General features: G+C 42.0%; 1 protein-coding gene and 1 long non-coding RNA gene across 3 annotated transcripts in view; one reads left to right on the top strand and one right to left on the bottom strand.

The window, feature by feature from the left end:
• The window catches only part of SORCS3 (sortilin related VPS10 domain containing receptor 3), a 587,951-nt gene that overhangs the window by 121,279 nt on the left and 440,839 nt on the right, over nt 1–25,833 (bottom strand). The gene's annotated exons all lie outside the window — the stretch shown is intronic.
• Nucleotides 10,540–25,829, top strand: LOC309860406. The gene is made up of 3 exons (XR_014309346.1): nt 10,540–10,632; nt 19,941–20,805; nt 25,691–25,829. It is a non-coding gene; the product is annotated as an uncharacterized lncRNA (long non-coding RNA).

Below are 25,833 nucleotides of genomic sequence, written 5' to 3'. Positions count from 1 at the left end.
TGTAATTAGCATGTGTATATAACCTTTCTTCATATTCCAGAAAATCTGTTATGACATTGATGGTGTATCTTAAAAATGAAATCTTCATAGAAGAGAGAGCGTGAGGTAATAACTAGATTTATAATAGCTACTATGCAATGAAAGCTGATTACACAGAAAATGGGACAATGAGCAGTTTATACGCCATACTTCATTTGATTCTAATTATACATAATATAATACATAATACCTCTACTGGTCAGGAAATTGAGGCTGAGAGTGGTCAACTAACTTGCTTGATATCACACAGCTTTTCATCTGTGACTCTCCCCCATGTCCAAGCCCTTAATGAGGAATAAGTGCAACCCCAAAATGTCAGGTACGGAGCAGGGGCTCAACACTCATTGACTAACTTGTCAATAATGAATTGTGGGGATTAATCCACTCAACCAGAGATGCTTGGAGTTTGATTTCCTCCATTGTTTAGGGACTAATCCATGGATGGAGAGAAGAACTCTCCATTCCCACCCAGTACCTAGATGGTCACAGGAACTTATTTCTAGCACTCCCCACTTGGAAACCAAATCCTTACAGTGTTGGGAGGATACCAAGCTGATGCTTTTGCTGCCTCTCCACTGTTATTTGTGTGACTCTCTGGCAACACACAAAGAAAGAATAAAGTTTAGTGACTATTAATCTATTTTGATGAACTTTTCTCTTCCTCACAAGCAAATCCGCTGGCATTGTAAATCCCAGAGATTATTACCACTTTCCCTCCAAGTGACACCTTTTATTTTACATATGATGAATGTCATCCAATTATTTGCTCTGGGTCCATCCGTCATGCTAAATACTGAATTAGCTGGGTCTTTTCCTCTCTAATGACTGGCTCGTTAATCTGATTTTCTGGATTTCCATTTTACAGGTTTAATTGGGCTCCTGGCCAGTGAAAATGATTCCTTTGGACAAATGCACTGACCATTAAACACATCTGTCTCTTCTGACTTGTTCTCATTCTTACCGTAACCAAGTCTAACCTGACATATCTTTTATTTAAATATTTACTTATTTTAATTTCTCCTTGATTCTGGAAGATGGCTTGCCCTGGAGGAGAGAGAGAAATCTGCCAAAGAAAGAAAGAAAGAAAGATGGAACCAAAGTGCCTGGAGTCATGTTGAGTCTGTTTCTGCCATAGAGAGAAGAAAACTTGTAATATCTCTAGAGCTTGTAAGTGGGCATAGGTAATCTGGAAAGAGAAGCAAAACTTAACATTTCAGGTATCTATTATGTTAAGTGCTTTACATTCATTATATTATTTAATATCCACACTAGTAATGACTACTATTACTATTCTTATTTTTAGTAACATTAGCAGTTCCCTACAAAGCATAAATATTAATAATATAACATACTCTGAGTATTTAGTATATACCAAACCCTGTTCCTCTACACACACTAGCCTTCTATTTTATGTTCAGGTGAGAAACTGAGACCTAAAGAACTTACACAACATACTCAAAGACACACTGCAAGTAAATGGTGAAGCTGGAATTTGAGCCCAAGTCTGTCTGACTGCAAAGCTTATGCTGGTCCCTCAGGCTACGTCGGGTTTCCAGACCTCTGTGGAGGAGAATGGATCCCGTGTCACTCAACTTCCCATTTCACCAGGGAAGATGCCTATGAGCAAAGCCAATCTTTTTATGTGAGGAATCATATCCATTCCTCAGCCCTCAGAAATCAATGCTCTATTGTTGCACGGGAGTGAACAGTGCTCCTACTAGCATTTGTGAATAAGAGGGACCAGAGTGGAAAGAATTCTGGCTGGCACAAGAAAAGCAGGAAATGACATTTAGAAGGTTTTCTAGCTAGAGGACCTTGCTGGGCCCAATATGATGTGAATAATCTGCCTACACAAGGGAAGTGGCCACCTGTACAGGCCTCCATTAGCGACTCCCACACAGCCCCTGCAGCAGCCCCTCCTCCTTCAAGAAACAAAAGGGAACCGCACAGTTGTTAGGATGCACAATTAACTTTTCCAATTTCTTTGCTCATTAATTCTATTCAGATTATTTAAAATAAATCTTGACATTGTTAGGCCTTTCTCTTCCTCTCCACCTACATAATTCCTTCAAAGATAACAGTTCTCTCTCAAGAACAAAGGAGCAGAATTTCACTGCTGGACCACAAAGTCGATAAATAACCATTGGTCTCATCAGGAAGTTGCTCTAAGTGTTGGGATGATCCTGGGGGCTTCTCCACAGCAGGCTACATTGCCCCTGCCAGCTTACGCTCGTTTTCCAGAAATGTTTTGCTAAGGCACCACACTAGAGGTCTGGAACCACATGACATCTTACCAGCAAGCCATCTCCTCTGCTAGATTCCTTGATGTTGAATTTAGTGTTTGTCAAACTGATGTTTGTTCATTTTATGTCCTGGAGGCTGTGTGATATTAACATAATATGCAGTTTTATCTGCCTGTTTCTAGAAAGAGTGGGTCTATCTATTACCTACCACTTGTACACTGTGCTGAGGCTGAAACCTCTTTGGAACAGATTTGCACATAAAATCTTTTACTGGGGCCCTAACACAATAAAATATTTTACTGGGGCCCTAACATAACCACCCCCAAAATAACCTCACCAAGAATAGATTTGGAATAAGATGGTCGACACTGAAGCCAATATCGTTCTCTCAATCTGTAGTGTGTGTGGGGGTGGGGGTGTGCTGGAGAGAAGGTGAATACTAAGGTTGGCCAAAACATACTGACAAAGAACTGTCACCTGGGCCGACCCTTGCCAAGACTTCTTAGAACCTACACTGCCTACTCGGATTGGTAGGAAGGGAGAGTAAAGGTGGCGAGTCAGAAAAGCACAGGGGGAAAGACTCATGTCAGGTCTACCCACAGCCCTAGGAGAGGAATCAGTCGCCTGATTCTGAGTCTGTTTTTTCAAATACAATCAAGGTCCAGACTTGGTACATTTCCAATTACATTTTTTCAAAGAAGGCTCTCCCTCTGATTTTTTAGCATTATAGTACATTGGTTGGGATCCCAGACCTGTGTTTCAGTCCTGCTTTTGCCACTTGCTGGTTTGGTGATCTTGGACCGGTAATTACTTTAACCTTCCCAGTTCTTCCTCTGGGAAGTGGAGACATCAATTCAACCCAACAACATGCTATCATGAGGAGTAAACACAGTACCGATGTAAAGAGCCTTAGATCTGAAACTGCCACATGCTACATGCTCACTGCATAGAACATGCACCTGCCAAGCTAGAAGGCAGTTGCTTGCACCCCTTGACCAGGGGCTGACTGGGGGCTGACCACGGTGGCAGTTTATATATGCCAACTGGAGGCTTTAGGAAGTGCTGGTGTCGCCACATGGGCTACCTGGTCAGAAGAGACCAGGGAGAGAGGACTGAAATTTTTTCTGGGACCTCTGGGCAGGATGATCTCATGGAGACAACACCTATGAACCCAATGAAGCCAATGTGTTTCGTGCTAGAGATTGAATCATTAATGGCTGCAAGACTTATCTTTGTGTTCTGGCTTTCATGATTTAGAGGGAGGGGAAGAAGTTCTTGGAATGTACATTTGACCCTTCAGAATGGAAGTCCTTGCCTTCCCTCTCCTAACATTCTTTTTTTTTGGGGGGGGGAGGGTTCAGGGAGACAGAAAAGGCAAAGGTGAGTAGAGAAATAAAAAAGAACAGATAAGGACTTGAATTGTCATCTCGGAGCACAAAAGGTGGGAGCCCCTTGAATATCTATCTATCCACCTACCTATGTATAATTATATTTAATATAATTAATATAATAGCTAAAAAGCCAAAACCTAAACAGTCTACTTTGAGTGTTCCAGATCAGGATACCAGAGCTGCCTTTAAAAAAAAAAAAGCAAGCAAGCGAGCACTACCCATGGAAACCCTACAGTGGCATGTTAAAAATTCATCAGCAAAACATCCCCTCGCTCCCCTTCTCAGAAATGCCCCTGGTCTAGGTAGACTGCAAGTTTCATGTGGCTTCAGGAAAGATGGTGCCAAGGAGGCCGGAGCAGATATTGCAAGGAGTCTAGCATCTATAGACTTCTTCCTCCTAAGTAAGTTTTCTCTTTGACTTGAGACCACTCATAGCCTTTTTCCTCTCTATAGGCTGACGTTATGAGGTTAGCTCAGTGACTGAAATCTTCCCAAGCCAGATACCAGTCTCTGCCTTTTCTCTAGTTTTCCAGAATTTCAGAAAATAAATACAAAATAGTGGGAAAGAAGAAGAAGGAAGAAGGGTGTGCGGTCCTGGTGTGCTCGACCTCCGTGCTTCTAGTTTCAGCTCCACTGGTTATCAGAGAGGCAACTGGCATGGTAACTAATCTCTTGGAGTTTCAGGGCTATTGTTCCATAAAAAGGGAACAAATAATTACCCTTCTCTTACAGAGCAGTAAATGAGATAATAAAATGCTTTCATGGAACTGTAAAGTGTTCTACAATGTAATGACCAGAAGGTTATAATTGACCTATGGTATGTACCTAAAAACCCTAAGATGTTAGAAGTTTTTCACTGGAAAATTGCTGTAGATGGAAAGTTTGTGTTCCCCACAAATTCCTAATCCCCAGTGTGATGGCATTTGGAGGTGGAGCCTTTGGGAGGTGATTAGGTCAGGAGGGTGGGGTCCTCAGGAAAGGGATAAGTGCCTTTATTAAAGAAGCTCCGTGGAGTTCCCCTGCCCCTTCTGCCCCATGTCTATGAACCTGGAAATGGGTTCCCTTTAGCCACCAAATCTGCCGGTACCTTGATCTTGGACCTCCAGCATCCAGAACTGTGGGAAAGATTCTGTTATCTGTATGTAAGATCCTGTTGCGTGCTGTATTTAGCAGTATGAAGAGACTAAGACAAAAATCAAGCCAATGATCCAGACGGGTCCACTCTGTTGATTGTTTGGCGGGGGTGCAGGGCAGGAAGAATTTAAATTCTCCAGTGGGGCTATAGCTATCCACAGACTGGTGGGCCATAAGGATGTCACAAAGGAAGCAGGAAATGGATAGGCTGAGATAAAGAGGAGACGTGCATTCAGCCACCCAAGATGAATGGCGGCCCTATACCGCCACTTAGAGAATGATTAATTTTACCGATATGTTCGAGATATTTTCCGTTTCCTAAAAAGGCAAGGCAAACAAAGTCATTAATTTTCTAGAGAAACAGGGATGCTTCTTCGGGACCTGGGATTTCCAGGCGGCCTGGGAAATATGTGTGGGCTGCTAAATACGACAGCAAAACTTCACCAACATGGGACTCGCATGCCTCATGAGTGAATTTTGGGACAGCAGTGGACAGATTTAAACCATCTGTCAAGCTGTTTCTCAGGAAACACCACCACTTCCCCAAGAGAGCCGTGAATATTTGTGAAATGCCAACTGCTACTTGGAGCCTCCCCGTTGTACTCCTCGTGTCAGGCCTTTCCTGTCCTCCATCGGCAGAAGCACCACTGGCGAGTCAGGCTCTGCACCTACACTCTGTCTGTGCTCTCTGCTCTCATGCACAATGACCACATGGAGGAGATCCTCTGCAGTCCCACTTTGTTGGTGAGTTCACTGACTGCATAGGATCACGCAGCTCCAAAGTGGCCGAGCCTGGATTTGAACTTGGCTCTCAAAATCCTGATGACACCCACTAACACTACAACCCCGAACAAACCTGAAGTGTCTCCTACAGAGCCTTTCTAAAGAATGGTTAATTTAGGACCAATTACCTTGAGGGACTTACCATGACCCAGATCCCGAGAAGCCCGCAGCATCACTGAAATCGCAGGGACTTGCATCACAAACTACCTCCCTAAGGAAGCCTCTCCACCCCAATTTCCCAGTGGGAATTCATCTTTTCTTCCTCTGATTTTTAGAACTCTTTGTTTGTCGCCTTCTCACTGCACTTACCAGCTGCTATTCTAAATTATGGGAAACTGGTACCTTTCAGTTCTCTTGTACTATTTTCTATGGTAGATAATGTGCTATATTCCCATTTTGCCCTCTCTTAGTACCTGGCACCCATATCATAACAACTAATATTTCTAGAGGACCCTATTCCCTGCCATTAGTTTTTACTATTGGACTGAATCTCATTTGGTCAGGGCACAACCCTGTGAGGGAGGTCTAATTACATCCCCATTTTAGAATGAAGGGGCCTGACTTTAGGTCACCTTGCTACTAAAAGGTGAGGCTCAAAGCCAACCACAGAACGTCTGCCTTGAATCCCCAGGCTCTTTTCAGGTTGCCAGGCTGCTTCAGTCTGTGTCTGCTGAGTCAAGATCAGAAAAAGACAAAGTGGTGATAATTGCATGGGTTTCGCAAGTGGGTCGTGATTTTACATCAAATACTCCTTTAAGTGTTTGGCGACATAACATGACGATAAGAGAGTGTGCTTTCCTGTGGGGAACGGAAGCAGATTTCAAGATAATCTTCTCCACCTACTGCTGAATCCACATGTTAATTAAGGATCTGGCCAAATCCCCATCATTCCTTGAACACTGCTCATGTTTAGACATCTCATGATGGGTCCTGGCCCCAATTCTACTATATGTTGCACATAACATTCAGTGAGCAAAAACTTATCCAGCACTCTTGTGCCCAGGCTGTATCAGTTACCATGGGAGTCATAGGACCGTGACCTCATGGAGTTTACCATTTCTTTGTAAAAGCAAGCCTTAACATATAAGATATACAAATGACAACATAACACCGGTGATAGTGCTCTGGTACCCTGAGCCAGTTAAAGGCTGGGTGCTGGACAAGTGACCCCTCAGAGCCACAGTACTTGACTCTAGTTATTTTCACTTGATCTTAGCCAAAAGGCCGAGAAGCGATTGACTCTATTTATTTTCATGCTCCTTCTAAGATCACCAAAATCAGGGTACACACGACACACCTGCACACACCTGTAATATAGAGCATATACATATATATGTGCATATATGTGTAATATACATGTGCATGTATGTGTAATATACATGTATATATGTGTAATACATATTATATATATGGATGTAGTGTTATTGACAGCCCCACTACCTTTGGAGAAGAATGGGTTCTCACCACTAAAGGACTTTCTGTTTGCTGAGCAAGATGATGGATTTGAAGATGGAACAGTGGATTAGCCAGGATACCACTACAGTGTTCTATATAAGCAAGGGTGGGATGGAGAGAAAAGGTGGGGATATGATGGGGATAGATCTTGAAGGAAGAGAAAGATCGCGGCGCATCTGGAGAAACTGCAGGAAGTGAGATGCAAGACAGTGGGTCACTGGTTATTGGTTCCTAAAGTGCTGCTTCAAGAAAGTATGCCAAGAACCAGGGGGTGTGTGTAGGTTTTATTATGGGTTTTTTCTGTGTAGTATCTGACATAAACACTATGCTTCACTCTTGCTTGACATTTCCAATAAAAGGTTTACACCACTCTGCTCAATAACCTTATTACGATTTTATTTTTTTTTTCTCGTTGCAGAGGTTCATATCAAGAACGTAGATCTGCTTCAAGAAAATGCCCAAGAGTTACAGCTGGATTACCAGAAATTTATCTTTCTGGACCTTTTTGATTACTTATTTAGTTCTTTGTTGTGAAAATTCACAAAGAGCCTTGCATCAGAAGCCTAGACATGGATTTTGTACCTTCCTCACCCCTCCCTACTGGCTACCATGGGTCTTTGGGAAAAGCACTTAACTGCTTCCAGATCTCAATTTCATCCTCCCATGAGTGGGCACACTCACAACATACTGGTCCAACATGCACCAGACACAAAGTGGGGACTTAAGAATCTCATGCCCTGTGCTCCGTATCCCTTCACATCCCAGGTCCTGATTTCCTTAGCACGAGCATCTTCTTCAATTCACATCCCAAGATTCTCTGCTGTCAGTTTCTTCTGTTGTCATTCAATAACTCCACAAACATGTTTTGTGCTGCTACTTCATATGAAGGGTTTCTGCTCCTACTTACTGCCCCTTACACATGCCTTGACCTAACTGGCTCAAAGTATAAGAGTATTTAGGTTGGGATTCTCATTTAAAAAGCAGAACGAGTGCACTGGTATCAGACAGCCTTGGTCAAAATCTCTGCTCCACTCTTCACTGGCTGGGTGACCTTAGGAAAAGAACTTCACCTTTCTGTGCCTCTTCTGTGAGGCGGAGGTAAGCATAGGACTTCCCTCCTAGGATGTCATGACAACAAAATGCCTTAGTACCATGCCTCGCTCACACCAGCCACTCAGCAGGTGTTACTAGTACTATTACATGACATTGACTCTGCAAGAACTACAGATTATTCAATAAGAAAATTAGCCAAGAGGTAAAAATCACAGAGGAAGGCAGAAAACACATCTTAAATAAGAAAATGATGAGGCTTATAGTGTTTTATCTACGGAAGGGTTCTGTTCAATCAACTTCACAAGGACTCCTATCAGACATTTCAGAGGAAGGAAGGAAGCCACCACTTCCATGCCTCCCCTCCTACGCACACATGGAATACCTAAGAACCAATTACACAGCAGAGCGAAATAATAAACACAATCATATTAAGAGCACTTTGATCATTTCTCCCTACTGCAATCTGGAAGCAATCGCCACCTGGGGCAAGCAGCAAAACCTCAGGCGTTTATTCCGGAGCCTCGGACAGAAGGCCTTGGGGTTGGAAGACTCTCCACGCCAAGTGCGTTCGCTGCCATTACCACTGTGCATTGCAATGAGGTGTGCACCCCTCCCGAGGACATTTCTCAGGGGACAAGGTGGAAGCAATCTTGTCCAGAGGTTACAAGGCCAGGGAGAGAAAGGAAGTGGCTAAATTCATGGTCCTGTCACATACACACTGGATTAGAGAAAACAAGGACAGAGAGAATGGAGATGAAAGAATCAGACAACTTTAAAAAATCTTAAAGCAGGGAGAGGGGAAAAGCCAAGCAGTTTTCTCTCTCTCTCTCTCTCTTTTCTATTTTGCAACAGATGATTCACTTGCAGACCGAAACCTAACAGCAGTTGGTATAGTAAAGATGAAATAGTTGGAGGAAGAACAAGAGTGCTAAAAACGAAAGGCAGGAGGGAGTCAGGCTGGCAAAGGGGGAGTGAATCCCCAGTGCTTTCCTGCCCTTCCTGGCTTCCTCCTACTGGCTTCTGCCCACTGGGGATAGCAGCATCCTGCTGTCTCCCAGCCCTGCCGCTCTCCTGGGCTGGAGCACAGGCAACCCCCTGCCTGTAGGCACTCCTCCCAGGAAGGCAGGGGTAATCAGGCCCATCCTTCAAACATCTTCATTCTATTACTTCCATAATCGGCTTCTAATGTTCTGTTCGATAGAGGTGGGGCCGACCAGACCAAGTGCTTGAACAGCTGCTCGGGCCATGGAGCTTTTCTCTGTGCCATTGATCACAAAGACAAAAATCAATCCCGGCTAAGGAGAAAGAAGTTAAAAATAAATTGCTGGGATTGATTTCTGTTCAGACCTTCCGACTCCCAGTTTAGAAAGGGGGAGGGAAGAGTGCGCGCGGATCCACCTGTCATGAAATCATTTCATATGTCCCCATCTCAAAAGCAGAATCTGGAGGTATTTTACATGAACATATGCAGGTGTGTGTGCACACAAACACACAGGTCTGCATGCACAGAGTTTTCTAATTTATGCTCTTATTTTATTGTTGCCTTTTAATACCTATCAGAGATGGGAATCATGTGAATCATAAACTCCCATGAGAAAAGGGCTGGAGTTTATCACCTTCACTATCAAATCTCCGACGTGGGGTCCCATGCTTTGTGGATAGCAGTAACTCCGGAAATACTTGTCAAGGGACTGACAGAATAAATGAATTGATGATGTCCCTTCTTCGCTCTGATTGGCTCTTGCAATTATGTTTATTTCTTCATTGCTGGATCACAGCATGTAATTATTTATCTTCTTCATGGTTCTGCATACATATGATCTCTCTCTCTCTCTCTCACTAGACTACAAGGCCCCCTAGGGTAGGAACCTTTACTTTTGTGCTTTTTAATTTTTGATCTATTGTACTATCCACCTTGTGCCCTCAGTAGATGTATGTGAAAGGAAAGGAGGAAAGAATGGTTCAGCAACTCTTTTTTTTTTTTTTAAGATTTTATTTATTTGTCAGAGAGAGGGACAGAGAGTGAGCACAGGCAGACAGAATGGCAGGCAGAGGCAGAGGGAGAAGCAGGCTCCCTGCCGAGCAAGGAGCCTGATGTGGGACTCGATCCCAGGATGCTGGGATCATGACCTGAGCCGAAGGCAGTGCTTAACCAACTGAGCCACCCAGGCATCCCGGTTCAGCAGCTCTCTTAAGGGATTAGCTACAACCTAAATATCTTTCGATTTGCTTCTGACATTGGAGAAATAAGTTGGGAAATACTTCTGAATAACAGTCCCCTGCCCATCCATGTTAAACCAAACGGAGCATCTTGGAGAGTGAGCAGACTTGTGGAACGGTAGCATTAGGAGGGAACTCTGGAGTCATGTACCCCACTGCCTTCCACACTGGATTCCATGAAGATCTGGAATCCTACAGTGATACCTTGGAGGTGTCCACAATGGATGATGAAGAGGCTGAGTGGGTGGGAGAATTCGTCCAGTCCCTCACGCTCCTTAAACTGGACCCATTCCACCTGTATCTGGTTTATAAAGGTGAGGGCCCAGGGTCACTGAGGGAGTTAATGGTGAGACCAGACTTAAACCCAGGAATGCTGTACTGCCCACCCCTCTCCTCCATCGACCTGCCCAGCCCATCCTGTGGCGCACTGTCTCCTACCACAGAATGGTCTCTTCCTTTGAGCACTGGATGGTCCTAAATTTAGACTCCTCAAGTCAATTCTCCAGTTGGAGGCCTAGCTCGAGCCTTACCTTCTCCAGAAAAGTATCTTTGATCATATCAAGCCTCATGAGTCTCCCTTAACCTGAGAAAAAGCCCAGCACTTTCTCAAGAGCTTCTGAACATTGCTTAGGGTAAGAGTACGGCCATAGAGTCCCAACCCCTCACCTAGTCTGAAACAAAATGAAGACACCATTATATGCCCTTCATTTAGAATAACAGGGACACATTAAGTGCTCAACAAATGTTTGTTGAATGGATGAATGAACGAACTATTAATCCTTCTGTCTCAGAACCTATCACTGCCCAGAGCACTCAGTAGGTGCTCAATCAAATTAAGCAGATCGATCAGCCACTGACTCTGCCACTATTAAACTCTAAAAAGACCTTAGTTCTTAACCGATGATCATGATGGGTTTCAGAATCAGATTCTTAAAAGTTGCTTGCGAAATCCAAAGCATTTGTTTACCCCATTAGCTAGCTACAGAGGTAAAGGCAGAGCGATTAAAATTTTTAAAAGCTGAAACTCTGAAATAAATAGATCTGTATCCTAGTTAGAATGGTAATGGGGAGAGGAGTGGACTTAATAGTCTTCTTCTCAGTCCACAGCCCAAATGCCTTTATTATCAGCACTGTCGTTTTTACAATACAATTATCTTTAATAGGAGAAGGCCCCAGGAAAGGCATCTTCCTGGGAGCTATGCTTCGGAAGAGAGGGTGTGGGGAACTTACTGGGACTTGGAAGGGAAAGACAATGGGGAGACCCAGCTGGGTCATGATTCAGTAGCTCCTCTGCTCCCAGGAATGGGACTCCAGAGAAGCTGTGCCAAGAAGCACATGATGGAAACTGGGTAACTCATGGCGAGAGGTACAAGGTAAGTGGGGAAAGCTGAAGAAAGTGGAGCCCCAGATGGTAACGAAGATTAACCATGCTGCCACTCACCCCGCCACTACCCCCCACCCTAGCGATGAGTCTTTGAATAATCCTCTAAGTGCTTCTGAGGGACAGCTCTCAGAGGTACAGGCATGATTGCATTGCACTGAATCCCATTAAGCCTTTCTTGGGTTAATGGTGCAGAAAGTTTCTGATCTGAAACAAAATTGAAACAGATCCTGACAAACAGTCCACAGAACAAGGAGGGAGGAAGGCTTCCCTGCCCCTGGTGTCTACCACCATAGAGGCAGCAGCTACCTCTCTTCCACTTTTACAGCATCTGGAAAAGTTTCTGGGAAAAACCGGCGATGCAGGGTTAATGTGAAGATTCTTCACAGTGGGAAAACGAAATGAGAAATAGATCACTGCCCTCCTTATGAACCCAGGCAGCTCTGATATCATATCCCAACCCTGCCATCACTGAGCTCCAGGACAAAGGGGGATTCTCTGAACCTCTTTGAAATTCTCCATGGAACACTAAAGAGAATAATGTCCATCACACCGAGATCCTGTGAAGATTAAAGTAGAATTAAAGAAAATAAAGTGCAAGCTTAGCAGTCAACCATTTAGCAGGAAATATGAGACACCACAAATCAATCGTGACAACCATTCTTTCAGTTTGCTGATGGGTGGGTTAAAAACTGGTGGTGGGGTTACCTGGAAAGAGCATTCTGACGCATCACTGCTTTGAAAACAGGAAATTGCATATTTTCCAATATGGAAGAGATTGAGAGCGGCTGATCTGCCTCCTTTGGGCTGAATTACAGAAACACTCGTGGTCCTCCGGACAACATATCTAATTTCCAGACCAGAATGCACAGGCCGCATCTAATCATGAGGCTCCTGGATAATTAAACACAACGAGTGCCACCCTTCCTATAAAATATACTGCGCCCAGAATCCATGCCACTACTCTTCCTTCTCAAGCCCATGGAGACACCACTAATTAACAGCAGCAGTCTTTCCTACTGAACCACAACAACACAGCCTTCTATGCAGCTATTACTAATTACCCAAAGGTGATACACAAAACGAAAACAACTTGACACCCTGAAGCCAGACATATCCCATTCATGTACTACTAGAAAAGCAAATAGTTGTGCTATAATAACGGGGCAAATGACAGAACAATTCTCAGAGATTAAGGGAAAAGATTCCGTACAATGCTGGCCTCACAAGTAACAAGTATTGTAACTTTCCTGGAGCTTCTGCAGATCTCTTGGGGAAAAACAAGTCTTCATCATTCATTAGGGACATGAACCGCAAAGCCCTGAATGGAGTGAAGAGATCACCAAGCCTCAAGGATTGCTGGGCATTCAGGAAAGGAACAGCCCCTCCGCTAGCTGCTCTGTCTCAGCAGGAGGCACAGAGGACTCATCAGCATCTGAATGGGAACTGGAGCCTGGAGAATCAAAGAGATGGGATTGCTCAGAGAGAGCCTGGGAAGTGAGCAGAGAAAGGGAACCTATGAAAAGCTCTGAGAACAGCCCATATTGAAAGGGTGGGCAGAGGAAGAGGCCAGAGAGTAGGAGAGGAAGAAGAAGATGCCGGAGAGGTAGGAGGAGGAGTTGAAGCACACACTGTGAAAGGAGCAAAGCCCAGTGTGCTCAGGGATGCGCTGCAGCTAGAGACCCTGGGGCTGCAGAAGGGTCCGCTGAGTGAGTGATGGAGAGGTGTAGTCTGGACGGAAGTCAAAGACATCTTGATGAACTGGCGTAAGTACTTTTAATGGAGTAGACAAGGCAGAAGTCAGTCTCAGGTGGGTTAAAGAGAAGAAAATAAGAAAGTAGGATAAATAATACAGACAGTTTGGAGTGCCTGGGTGGATCAGTGGGTTAAACCTCTGCCTTCGCCTCAGGTCAGGATCTCAGGGTCCTCTGCCCAGCGGTGAGCCTGCTTCCCCCTCTATCTCTGCCTGCTGCTCTGCCTACCTGTGATGTCTCTCTCTGTGTGAAATAAATAAATAAATAAAATCTTAAAAAAAAAAGAAAATAGATAGCTCTTACGAAATCTGCTTGTGAACAAAAGATGGGACATTTATAGAGAGGAACATGGGGTTCAAAGAAATTTTTGTTTTCTTTTTTTGATTTAAGGAGAGTAGATATTTTAAAATATTTCAATACTGATGGGAAGTCTAAAATAGGAATGAACATGCTGAAGACATAGGGGAAGAAGGCTAATAGGTAAAGCCAGTCCCTGAGAAGTTAGAAAGGATGGGATTGAGGGTCTGGATTGAGAAATTTGATACGGGCATGCAGTTGATTCTAATTTTCTTGGATAGTTCAATTTGTTCACATTACTGTAAACATAATAGGCGCTCAATAAATTTGAGAGTCTCTTAGTTTCCTTGAGTTGGGTTCCCTCTGCCTGGAAATGTAGAGACTGCGATGAGGGGTTTTATGCAGGTAGTTTTGTTTTGTTTTGCTCAGTTTTTGGTGGGGGGCTGTTTTGTTTGTTTGCATTTGAGAAATGACCAATTTCTCAACAAAAGAAGGAATAAAAGAGGTAGAACTAGAAAGTAGGAAATGAGGGAGGAAAAGCCATCCCAAGGAGAGTTACTGAACTGGTAATTACTATGAGTCATAGTTCAGGCCCACAGGGGACCCTATGAAGACCCATGGAGAACGAGGCTCCGCATCGCCCTCCCGACATAGGAAGAGGCACAATTAGCCCAGAGGAGCCTGACACCTTGTACTTCAAGGTTTGTTTATCTCCACGACGATGGCAAAAGGGTCTCTTGCAAGCATCTCATTTGGGAGAAATCAGCCCAAATCAGAAATCAGAACAAAAAGCAAGAGGTTCACAGTGCAGTAGAGGCACGGTGATATTAGGTCACCTCTGCTTCTGGGCTGGCAGCTGAGCAAACACGAGCCAGAAGGACATGGGGTGCGACCTCTTCAACGCCAGGATCAACTAAACATCATGACTTACACTAATCTGTGGTTGTTCATGGAACTATTTCAAATACTAGTAGCAACTTTTACATCAAGGCCCTAAAATCATTGCCTGTATAGGAGACACATCCCAGCAACATGCTATTTAAAGCACTTCCATTAGTGCTGGCTGTTGAAAACACCTCACTTAAGATTCTGAAAGCGCTTCAAGAATATTCACCTGAAGATGTCTTTATTGAATTTCTTCTGAAGACAGTCTCTGCAACTCTTTCATTTTCCTTTAAACTCCTATGTTGTAAATGTGTCCCTAATGATGAAATTGCTATTTATTTAACATTCAAATCTCTCCCATTAAGGCCAAATTAACATCATTTAAAATATTGCCAAATAGTTTTTCTTTGTATAATTACACTCTATTAATTTCTGCCTCAGGGCTTTTTTTTCTGTCAGAAAGATAACTATTAGGGATACAGTAGACATGCCATAGAGACTTGCTAACTCCCATACTCTTGCCTAAACCAGGAACTTAAACTATCAACACCTGGGAGAGCTAGGGACCAACATCCTCAAAAAGGCACTCAAGAGTCTTGAAAGAGAATTAAACCCCAGCATATCTACAGTTACATATCTATCATGAGAAGTTGGTTTCTCCGATAACTAGTACTATGGAAGGATGTGGGAAGGTTTTATCACACACATATGTCGATACATGGGCTGAACCCGTGAGTAATTACAAAATGAATTTGGGGAAAAGATTTCAAAATCCTTTCCATGACCGGCTTATAAAAACTCTTCAAAGAGAATGTGCCTACACAGAAGTAGGGAGGCTGACTTTTGCATGTGGATTAATCTCTTGATTCTTGCATTTGGTAGGGCTCTGTAGCTTTCAGAGCATTTCAAAGCCATTATCATCTCCTTTGATCCTCATAAAAACCTTTCAATTTAGGCAGGGCAAGGGGCATCCTTCCATTCTACAGAGATGAGGAAATTAGCATTCTCAAAGTCCAAGTGAACTGTCCCGTGTTCCCTGGCTGGTAGGTGGCAGAACCCTATCACCCCAAGTGCGTAAGTTCAGGGTCCTCTGCCCCACATCAGACCACCAGCTACTTGAGTCATAAACTGCCTGAGAGCAGGGACAACACCTTCCAGCCTGCCATGCTCCATTGTATCTGGCATACTTCTAGGACCTCAAGAAATACCTGTTAACTAGCTACTAGTACTTATTAATTGCTAATACATCTAGAATACCTTTCAACTCCGAACAATAACAGCTTGTATCCGAATTACTGACTGAGCGGCTCCACTGTTAATACTAGAATCATCCCAGGACCCCGCTTCTGCATATCATTGCTCTGCCCACAGGATTCCTTGCTACAGAGGGGACACCTCTTTGGACTACATCTACACAACATTACCAGGAGCTGAAAGTGTGGATCTATACACTGATACTGGTCTAGTTGTGGATGTTAAGGATTGGGCAGAATGAGGATGGCATTCCCTTTGAATTTTCTGCTTTCTTCATGCCTCTGGAGTGTTTTGTTTGTATTTTAATTATAGATCTGTTTTTTCTCTTGTGTTTTAGATATCTGTAATAGACCTGTATCATTTAGTACAATTGTACTCACAGTGAAACTCTGTTCAATGAGTAATGAATCTTTATTTCACTGAGGGCCACTTCCTGTGCCCTGAGGATGGAATGAGGCTAGGCTCCGTGTAGTTCAGCGAGGACACACAATTCTCTTAAGATGACTTATTAGGACTCTATTCATATTTCTTCATCACACTCCCTAATAGCCAGGGTATGAATCCTATCCCTGAAGGGACTGCATTGTTACCACTCTTGAACCACCTACTCTCCAGGATAATGACTAAAAAAGCTACTCCATAAGGAGAAAAGGCAGGATTTCCAACCTTCTTGGCTCAGAACACAGAAACCAACTTATCTCTTTCCCCCTGCCCCTACAGAGGAAAGCCGATTTCTCTTTTATCCCTGTGGAACGGAGACATTTCAGGCAGACACTTTCCCATTAAAACAAGGGCTCTTCTGGGAAGGATTAGCTCCTTTTGATTTCACTATGAAACCCCAGGCCCTGGGGCCCCCTGCATAGAAAAGGCATTGACAGATTAACAAATTTCACAGTGTTCTGTATATCTTCAGCTCAGCTGAAAGCAGGAGAGCAAACATTTGGTCCCCTCAAGCAAAACCATCAAGATGACTATATTTACCTCTTTGTCAACAGAGGTTGACAAAGGTGAGGCAGAACCTTTGGGGTCTCTCCTAAACTGTAGGAGCCATGTGAGTAGTAGATGGACCATTCAAGCACACACAGGATACAGAATCAAAACTAATCATGTTTAGGAAAAAAGAAATAACTGGGCATGGAAGCTTTCCTTTAGAAGGACAAATTTTTTTGAGGGTGAATTTTTCATGCAAAATCAATGTCATGGGAAGTTTACTATGCAGAGGTTACTGGGTTTTTGGTTATTAAAACTTTAATCTCGAATGCATATGCATTTGTATATGGCTCACTCGTGGATAAATAAGTATGCCTTACACACATACATAATATTTATTAATTTCCAGAGAAAGAAAATGGGACTGCGTGTCATCTGATTCCCTGGTGGTTCAGTTGTCTGCATGCAAAAACATCTGACCTTTGACCCATGGAACCAACTGTGCTACAGAAAGTCAGTGGTTTTCAAACACATCTTAGCAGCAGATAATTTTTGTCAAATGAGAAAGGTATTAAGAACCCAGCAAACAAAAACTGAGTGACTCTATTTAAGGAGAGGTTAAGAATCTTTTTCAGTAGCTCCTGAAATAAGTTCCCTAACACTCATTGTAAATAAAACCTGCCAAAAATCACATTTGGCAAAAAAAAAAAAAAAAAAAAAAAAAGCCTGTAAGAACGAGGGGATCAGCCGGCATCCTTACCTGTAAGATTTTTTTTTTTTTTTCCAGTTGTAGGTCTCTGGTGGCACTAAAAATAAGGGATATCAATACTTTACAAAACTAAAAAATTCAAATGGATAAAACCCTTAAAATTATGAAAAACCAAAGCCACCAGAGCCCTTTATGCCCACTCAGCTATTATTCAGCTGCTCAGATTGTAGGCAAAGAAGAAAATAATGTGGCTTTATAAGGTTCCCCTTTAAAAGCCAAATTCTGGCGTGACAGCAAGCATGCTTCAGAAAATACATAGTCCTCAGAGCCCAGCTCTGCCTTAGCAGTGCTCCTTGGAGATGTCTCCCATAAGGGCTGGGCTGGACCTGAGACTTGACACACTCTAGCTTCTTCTCTTGGGATCATTCTTCAGTAGACATTGGCAGGATGTCTACTCTGATACCCAGATGCCTTCCTTGTGCAGATATCAATCTGTGGGTTTAAACCCTGGAGGAGAAGCTACTATTGGTCTGAGGATTTTCTGCCCTGACAAAAGCCTTCTGAGGCAGCTTTATTTCAATGAACAGAATGAGGAATCCGTGCCTTTTCCTTGCTTTTGAGATGGACATTAATCATTGCAGTACAAATCTGACCTCCTCCATAAAGCCATTTTTTTTTAAGATTTTATTTATTTGACAGACAGAGATCACAAGTAGGTGGAGAGGCAGGCAGAGAGAGAAAGGAGGAAGCAGGCTCCCCACTGAGAAGAGAGCCCAATGCAGGGCTTGATCCCAGGATCCCAAGACCATGACCCAAGCCAAAGACAGAGGCTTTAACCCACTAAGCACCCAGGCGTCCCCCCTTAAAGCCTTTCTTGAGCTCCATTTCAATTTTCAAAACTGAGATCCTCCAAAAAAGATTAAAAATTCACACTGGTTGCAGAAATTGCTCTGAAATGGCTTCCAATAATTAAAAAAAAAAAAAAAAGCAATAAATAACAACAAAAAATCAATAGGAAAAGAAAGCAGCCACATGATCACAAATGGCCAGTAGGAGAAAGGAAGGTGCTACAATGAGCAAAAAATTAGTTCTGAGCTTCTCGGCCCTATAAAGGGGGAAACACAAAATTACCCAGATTTCATGGAAGGAAATAAAAAAGGCTCATCTCACCTAGACAATCTTCTACTTGATTTTCCTGCCACTTAATTCCCTCCCACAACTACACCTGTCCTTGGATAAAGGTCCCCAAGTATTAAGTTCTCTCACTTTCTTAACTTTATGCCTGCTTCTCTCCCACCTGGAATGATCTTTCTCCTTCACCTACCTAACTGGGATTCCTAATCTCCCTTGACAAGAAGCTCGTATTAACCCGCCTCCTGAAGCTCTTCCTGCCTACTCCAAGAGCAACATGTGCTTTGCACTAATACAGCTCTCATCAAGCTACATTATAATTGTTTAGCTGTCTGTGTTCCCCACTGGGCTGATTATATTTTAATATATTTAAATGAATGAATATAAAAAGGGTATTGAATAACATAATGGATAATTGTTGGACAGCAGTTTTATAAAAATGCAGAGACATTCCACATATGGTCATTTCTTATGCAGTGAACAATTGCCAATTACCCTAAGTTGTCTTATATTGTTAGTTGGAGAAACAAGATTCCCTTGCTTTAAAAAGATAACTTGCATTCCCTGAGAATAAGGATGGTGTCTTATCTTCTCAGTTCAGTTCCGTTCAACAAACATGTACTGAGAACCAGTCATTACACTATGCAAGAGAAACACTGATGTACGGTAAGGCATCGTCTTTTCCTCTTAAAGTTTACAGACCTGGCTGGCAAGACATAATACACACGGGTTAAGTAGTCAGCAAAGAAGTTTTGTGCAGCCCCAGTTGAGGATGTCAGGGAAGATTTTCTATAGCTAGCAATGCCTAAGTTGAATCTAAGGATAAGTTTGTCTAATAAATGGACATTCCAAGCAGGTTTGTCATGCAAGAAAAGCATGTTAAGCAACATATGACATCATGTATGTATGGACACTGAACAGGTTTTTTTGTTTATGAAAGGGTAAAATATAATAAGGAAGGTATACAGGGAGCCACAGTGGCTAAAGAATTCCCATGAGGCTGATGGGAGTATGCAGGATACTAATATTAAGGAAATTAGATTTTAACCTACAGGTGGTGAGCAGCCACTGGAGGCAGGAACATTGATCTTTGTTTTAAATAAATTACTTTGGATGTAGTGCTGTGAGTGGACTGGGGGTGGGGGTTGCAGGTCAAGGAACAAGAAAATCAGTTAGAAAGATATTGCAACATTTCAGAAAATACATAATAAAGCTTTATAAACGGTTTTAAATAGCCAAGTAATAATGGTGCTTCCTTTTTTCCTCTCATAAATCACCCAGGAGCAACAAGAAAAACAAGAACTAAAAGTACAAATTCTATTCTCAATGAAAATATGGCCCTGAAACACAATATATACATGGAAAGGAAGCCAAATTCAGTGAAGAACAAACAGGGAACAGACAGGCACCCAGGCAAAAATGCCCACAACTACAAATCATGGATCAAGTCAGAGAAATAGCATTCTCTGAAGAGACATTTTCCCAGGAACAAAACTAACAATCTATTATTTGAAACCAAAGGTCTGTGTGCCCCAGGAATTGGCAGTGGGTCTATTCCAGGAACTGGGTGGTGATAAGAAGCTGGAGAGGTGTGGCCGGATAAAGAACAGCCAGGCACTTTTACCTTATGTGAAGGACCCTATCACAGACAAACTATTGGGAGTTATATGGAACTTCACTGAGAAAAAAGGAAGAATTTTGTTATGCTGAAATAGAGCTCTGGTCCATCACCAAGAGGAAACTCCTCAGTCTGTCCAGGAAGAGCTCATGTTATGAAAAAAATAAATAATGGTGAAAAACATAAAAAGAAAACAGCACAGGAATTATAAAATAATATGGCAAAATAAGAGAGGGTAAGGAACAGAAAAAATTAATAGCAGAAACAGAATAAAAACTGCTTCCATGAAGCAAATGAAAGTTGTGACCATACTGCGGATTAAGAATAATCTGTATGATGAGGAGATCACCTCTGTATGAGAAGAATTCAAAGTAGAAATACAAGAGCTAAGGGTAGCTATGTTGAGACAACATAAAGTCATAAAATATAAGCTATCAAAGTTCAGGAAAGAAGTTCAACAATAACAGCAAAAAAAAAATGCAAAAAGAAGCCTGGACACTGCTAACTACTCGTTCATGGACAATGTGGGTAAGATTTTTTTTTTTTTAATATCATTTTGCTTAGGGAATTAAAACTGATTAGAAGGGAAAAAATGATGACTCTCCTTTGCTTATCCTGTCTATTGTACACATCCTAAGTGTTTTAGAGGATGAGAACCAAAATAATGAAACTGAAATACAATATATATTTCAAAATATGTATCAGAAACTTTTGAGAAATTAAAAGGTAAGGGGAATTTGAACCAACTGAATGAGACTTACATTTCAGGAAAAGGAATTGACACAGTATGACCAACCACAAAACATATACTAACAAAGCAAATAGTATTCAAATATATATTTTTAAAAGGACTTTTAGGTATCAAAGGGCAAAAAAAAAAAAACTTAGGACACCTAAAAGGGAAAATATCAGACTGGCCTGACATCATAAGATTCAATAAATTAATGGAGCAAAGTTCTCATGGAAATCAAATGACACACATATTTTATAGCCTAAAGGGAGAGAGAAACATTTTCAACATTCAAAAACTTACCTTTCCTGAAAACTTTACTGAAGGAAAAACTGCAGACAACCAAGGAACAAATAAGAAAACTACAATAAAGGGCCTAGATTTAACTGTAAAACTAAAATCAAAATAAAAGCAGGAATCATGGTTTACAGAAGTATATAAATGCTCTGAATGATTTAATTAACAAAACTGGAGTTGGATGCAGGTCATAAACACAGGTTATTTTTTTCTATCTTTGTTCAGCCATGCTTCATAAAATATTTAAGTCTAACAGCATTATATTTTAAGTTTGAAAAGCAAACAAAGAGATAATATGACCGTCTAAACCGGGGAGGAATTTAAGAGAGAGAGGAGGAAAGAGAAATGCATGGAAATCTATTAGTTGTGTCACTGCTCATAGAGGAAATCAACAGATATTATCCAAAAGTTAGAAGATCTGCTGTTATATTCATAAAGTAGCTAGAACATGTATTCAAAATTATCAAAGAAAACACAGTGTCAGAAAAGCAAGGAAAACATCATATAATGAATCTTTTTTTAAAGAAGCAATTTTAACTAAAGACTAAGCATACACTGTCAGAACTAAGACATATACTGATCAATGTGAAGGCAGGGACTCATTAGCTGCTGCTGGCCGAACGACACACATCTGTACCTGTCATATGCGCAGTTGTCCATGTGTAACCCACGGACATGCTTTCACTTTATTTTAAACTTAGTCAACTGAGAGTTGCAAATAATCACATTTCATCTGTGTTTACTTAGTGATTGATGAAATTCCATGTTTTTCTCAAGAGTACTGGCCTTTTGCATTATTTGGGGGAATTGTTACTCCATGCTTCCCATCTCTCTCATGGTTTACAAAAAAAAAAAAAAATCCTAAAACAGCCTTCCAGGTCCTGTGGGACTAGGTCTTCCTGTGGCTGTCTATAAACTCTGTGACAAGGTCTCCTTCACTCCTTCTTTCTCATCCCTAATATTAGAGTGCCCTGTGCCCTGCGGTCTTTGCATTGTTTTCTTTTCTGTCTGTACTTGCTCGTTTGGTGACTTCAATTTTGTAATTCAAAAATAACATGGATATGCTGACATCCTCCCAACTTATATTCCTCAGCCTTGGTCTCCTCATCACCTCTGCTCCTAAAGCCAGACTCCAATCTCTCCTGTTCACCCCATGTCCTCATGTGGGGATCAAGAAAGTCCAGGGCCCAACACACCCAGCTCTATGTCCTCCTCTCACTGCTGACTTCCGCTGCCCACTCCTGGTTTGCCACTCACCAAATGGGTCCTTTTCAGGTCATCCTAAATAAAACAGCAATACCTACTGATACCTAACATTCACATTCCTCATGAGTTTTCAGCCGGCCCATTATCATTACCTGATATATTCTGTAAATAGATAAATAGATAATAGAACAAGATAGATAGAAAGATAGAGAGAAACATTTCTATAGCATTGTTTTGGGACTTTACAGATGTAATTAACAAATAGAATCTGCCCAGCAACCCATGAAGTGAGAGCTGTAATTACTCTCTTTTTATAGATGAGGCACAGCTCAAGGTCATGCAGCTGAAGTGGAGCCTGCAGAGGTTAGAATAAATCTTGGCCATCGGATTTCAAACTACAGGATCTCAACCACCACTCTTTATAGGCTTTCATATCTACATATATAAAAATATGTATATTTTATATATAATTATAAATACATATAACATATATATTTACATATATTATATATATATTTCCCCGTCTCCCACTAGAATACAAATACCACTTGGGCAGGAACTTTATTATGTTCACTGCCTTAACCTCAGCTCCTAGAGCAAGGGCTTGAAATGTAGCTGGCAATCAATAAAACTTTATTGACTAATGGGAACTCATATCTTTCAAACAAAATAAAAACTGATGCTTATGAACGAAGAAACTACTACTGGCTTCCAGTCTAATAATAATAAAAGATATTTCAGAATAGTTAGGAAAAAAAAAAACCTGGATGTCTGCCTGCAGAGTTACAGAAAACTTCATGCAATAAAAGGAAAAATGAATTTTTTTAAAAATCTGAACATTTAAAAATTCTACATCATGTTTCCCAGAAACGATTCTGCCATGTTCATCATTATATACAGTATTAGCATTAAGGAAAGGGCAATCAGACTGGTAAATTCATAAATCATCTCTGTGCTTCTACCTTGAAAAAAAATTAAATATAGATAAAGAAATACAAAGCCTTAAACTGGGATCATGGCAATGCAAATGGAATGAAAGGAAACAGCTGAGAAATAAGTCAGGGTGGTAAGAACAGGAGCCTTGATTCACTGAATTTGGCGACATAGACAAACTTCTAGTTTTCTGCCTTGAGTGACCTGGTAGAGGGCAGTGCCACCAGTGTGTCAGGTTCAAGGGGGACACGCTGATTTTATTTTAGCCATATAACATCCAAGTTGAGATACCAGGATGACTATGAGACATAAAGATCTAAAGTACAGGGTAGAGGTCACAACTCCCTGACTCGAGAGTCATGGGAATATAGAGATGGTACTTAAGATCACAGGATCTCCCAGACAGTGAGTACCAGGTGCAGAGAGAAGCAAGCCAAGGGCCAAAGCTAGGAAAAACCAAGGGGTGCCTAACATTGTTTATTCTGCATTGTATATGTTCAGTATATACTCATGATTAATGAAACAATGGTGCCCATGACCTGCCAAGATTTAGGGAAAAAACAGTCTGAGATTCTGGCTTTTACTTGAACTAAGAAATAGGGGTTTTCCTTTTTTTTTTTAATTTTTTAAAATTTCTTTTCAGTGTTCCAGAATTCATTGTTTATGTACCACACCCAGTGCTCTATGCAATATGTGCCCTCCATAATACCCACCAGGCTCACCCAACCCCCCACCCCTCTCCCCTCTAAAAACCTTCAGTTTGTTTCACAGTGTCCACAGTCTCTCATGGTTTGTCTCTCCCTCCAATTTCCCCCAACTCACTTCTCTCCACCTCCCCCATGTCCTCCATGTTATTATTTATGCTCCACAAGTAAGTGAAACCCTATGATAATTAACTCTCTCTGATTGACTTATTTCACTCAGCATAATCTCATCCAGTCCCGTCCATGTCGCTACAAAAGTTGGGTATTCATCCTTTCTGATGGAGGCATAATACTCCATAGTATACATAGACCACACCTTCTTTATCCATTCGTCTGTTGAAGGGCATCTTGGTTCTTTCCACAGTTTAGCGACTGTGGCCATTGCTGCTGGTTTTCTTGAGCCAAAAAGACCTCTCTTTCCCTCCCTTTTTCATGCTGGTTTTTGAGTGGCTGTTTACTTTTCCTACATTTTACAAACCCTCAAAAGTCTATACAACTGATTTTTCAAAAGAAGTAACCTCTCTGTCTACAATCTATCCATACAACAAGCAGTCACTGAGCACCCTGGATTTACAAAGGCTTCGTGTTAGGACCAAGGATGAGGAGTAAAATGTGGGTATAAAATATTGTCCCTATCCTCAGATGGTATAAAATACAATTGAGAAAGAGGACAAATCCACAAAGATTTAAGTAACAATTCCTAATAGACCATGTGCTGGAGGACTGGCAGACAAGAAAAGCTGCAAGGGTTCAGAGGAAGAGAGGTAGCCCAGCTCAGGAGGAGTGGGGCAGAGCTGGACTAAGAGACCAGGAGTGGGGCAGAGAGTATCATTCATGTGCTTAGGTCTGAGCAAACTCTTGGAGAGTCCAAAGATCAAGGTTTCTGTAGGAAACAGTTTGCAAAGGAATGGACAGCAGAAGGGTAGGAAGGCAGAGTGGGGGGAATTCAAAGCTTCAGTCGGAGGTCAGGTTAGGGTTAGGGTTTCTCACACACACACACACACACACACACACACACACACACTCACAGTCACTCAATGGAGAATCACCTTTCATTTTTTCCTCTTTTTTGCTCTTCTCTGCATCTCCTTCCAGGGAAACTCAAGACCTAACACAAAGCTGCCCTTGCTTGTCTATAAATGCGAGTCACACCTAGCTTTCTTTTTGAGTCAGTTTTTGGGAGTGCAGGATTTTAGATTTGGCACATATTAGGGAGTAGTTAGTGCTGGAAAGGAAGGGCAAATTCAGTGAATTCTAGATTGTTCTAGAAAGAAAATCCTAGAGATGCTACATTTCTTGAGGATTCTCATTCCCAAGTTCAACAGGTCACTTTGGACAGAAATGGGTTGGAGCTTTGATAAACTAATTAAACTCAGATCCCATGGGAGATGTGGCTCTAAGTAACCTCCAAACCATAGACCAAGTCCTAGTGATTTCCAGACGCTTTTTGGTATAATAAAACAGCAACCCAACTGAGGATTCATTGGGCCACTGAAGACCCCTCCACATATTACTGACGCATAACCCCTTCTCCTTTCACCAGAAGTCTTGGATCCCCCCAGAGAACAGGTCACCAGAGCAGCAAATGAGGGACCGCACCCCAGCCCATCTTCACAACCGCGGGAAAGCCACCCTCATTTTCCTGACATCACCTGAGCATCCCTTCTCTACCACTGACTGCATTTT

The sequence above is a fragment of the Mustela nivalis genome (genome assembly GCF_964662115.1).
Source record: "Mustela nivalis genome assembly, chromosome: 2".
Lineage (NCBI taxonomy): Eukaryota > Metazoa > Chordata > Mammalia > Carnivora > Mustelidae > Mustela > Mustela nivalis.
Note: the sequence above shows the minus strand (reverse complement) of the source record. Positions and strands in the feature narration are given on the sequence as shown.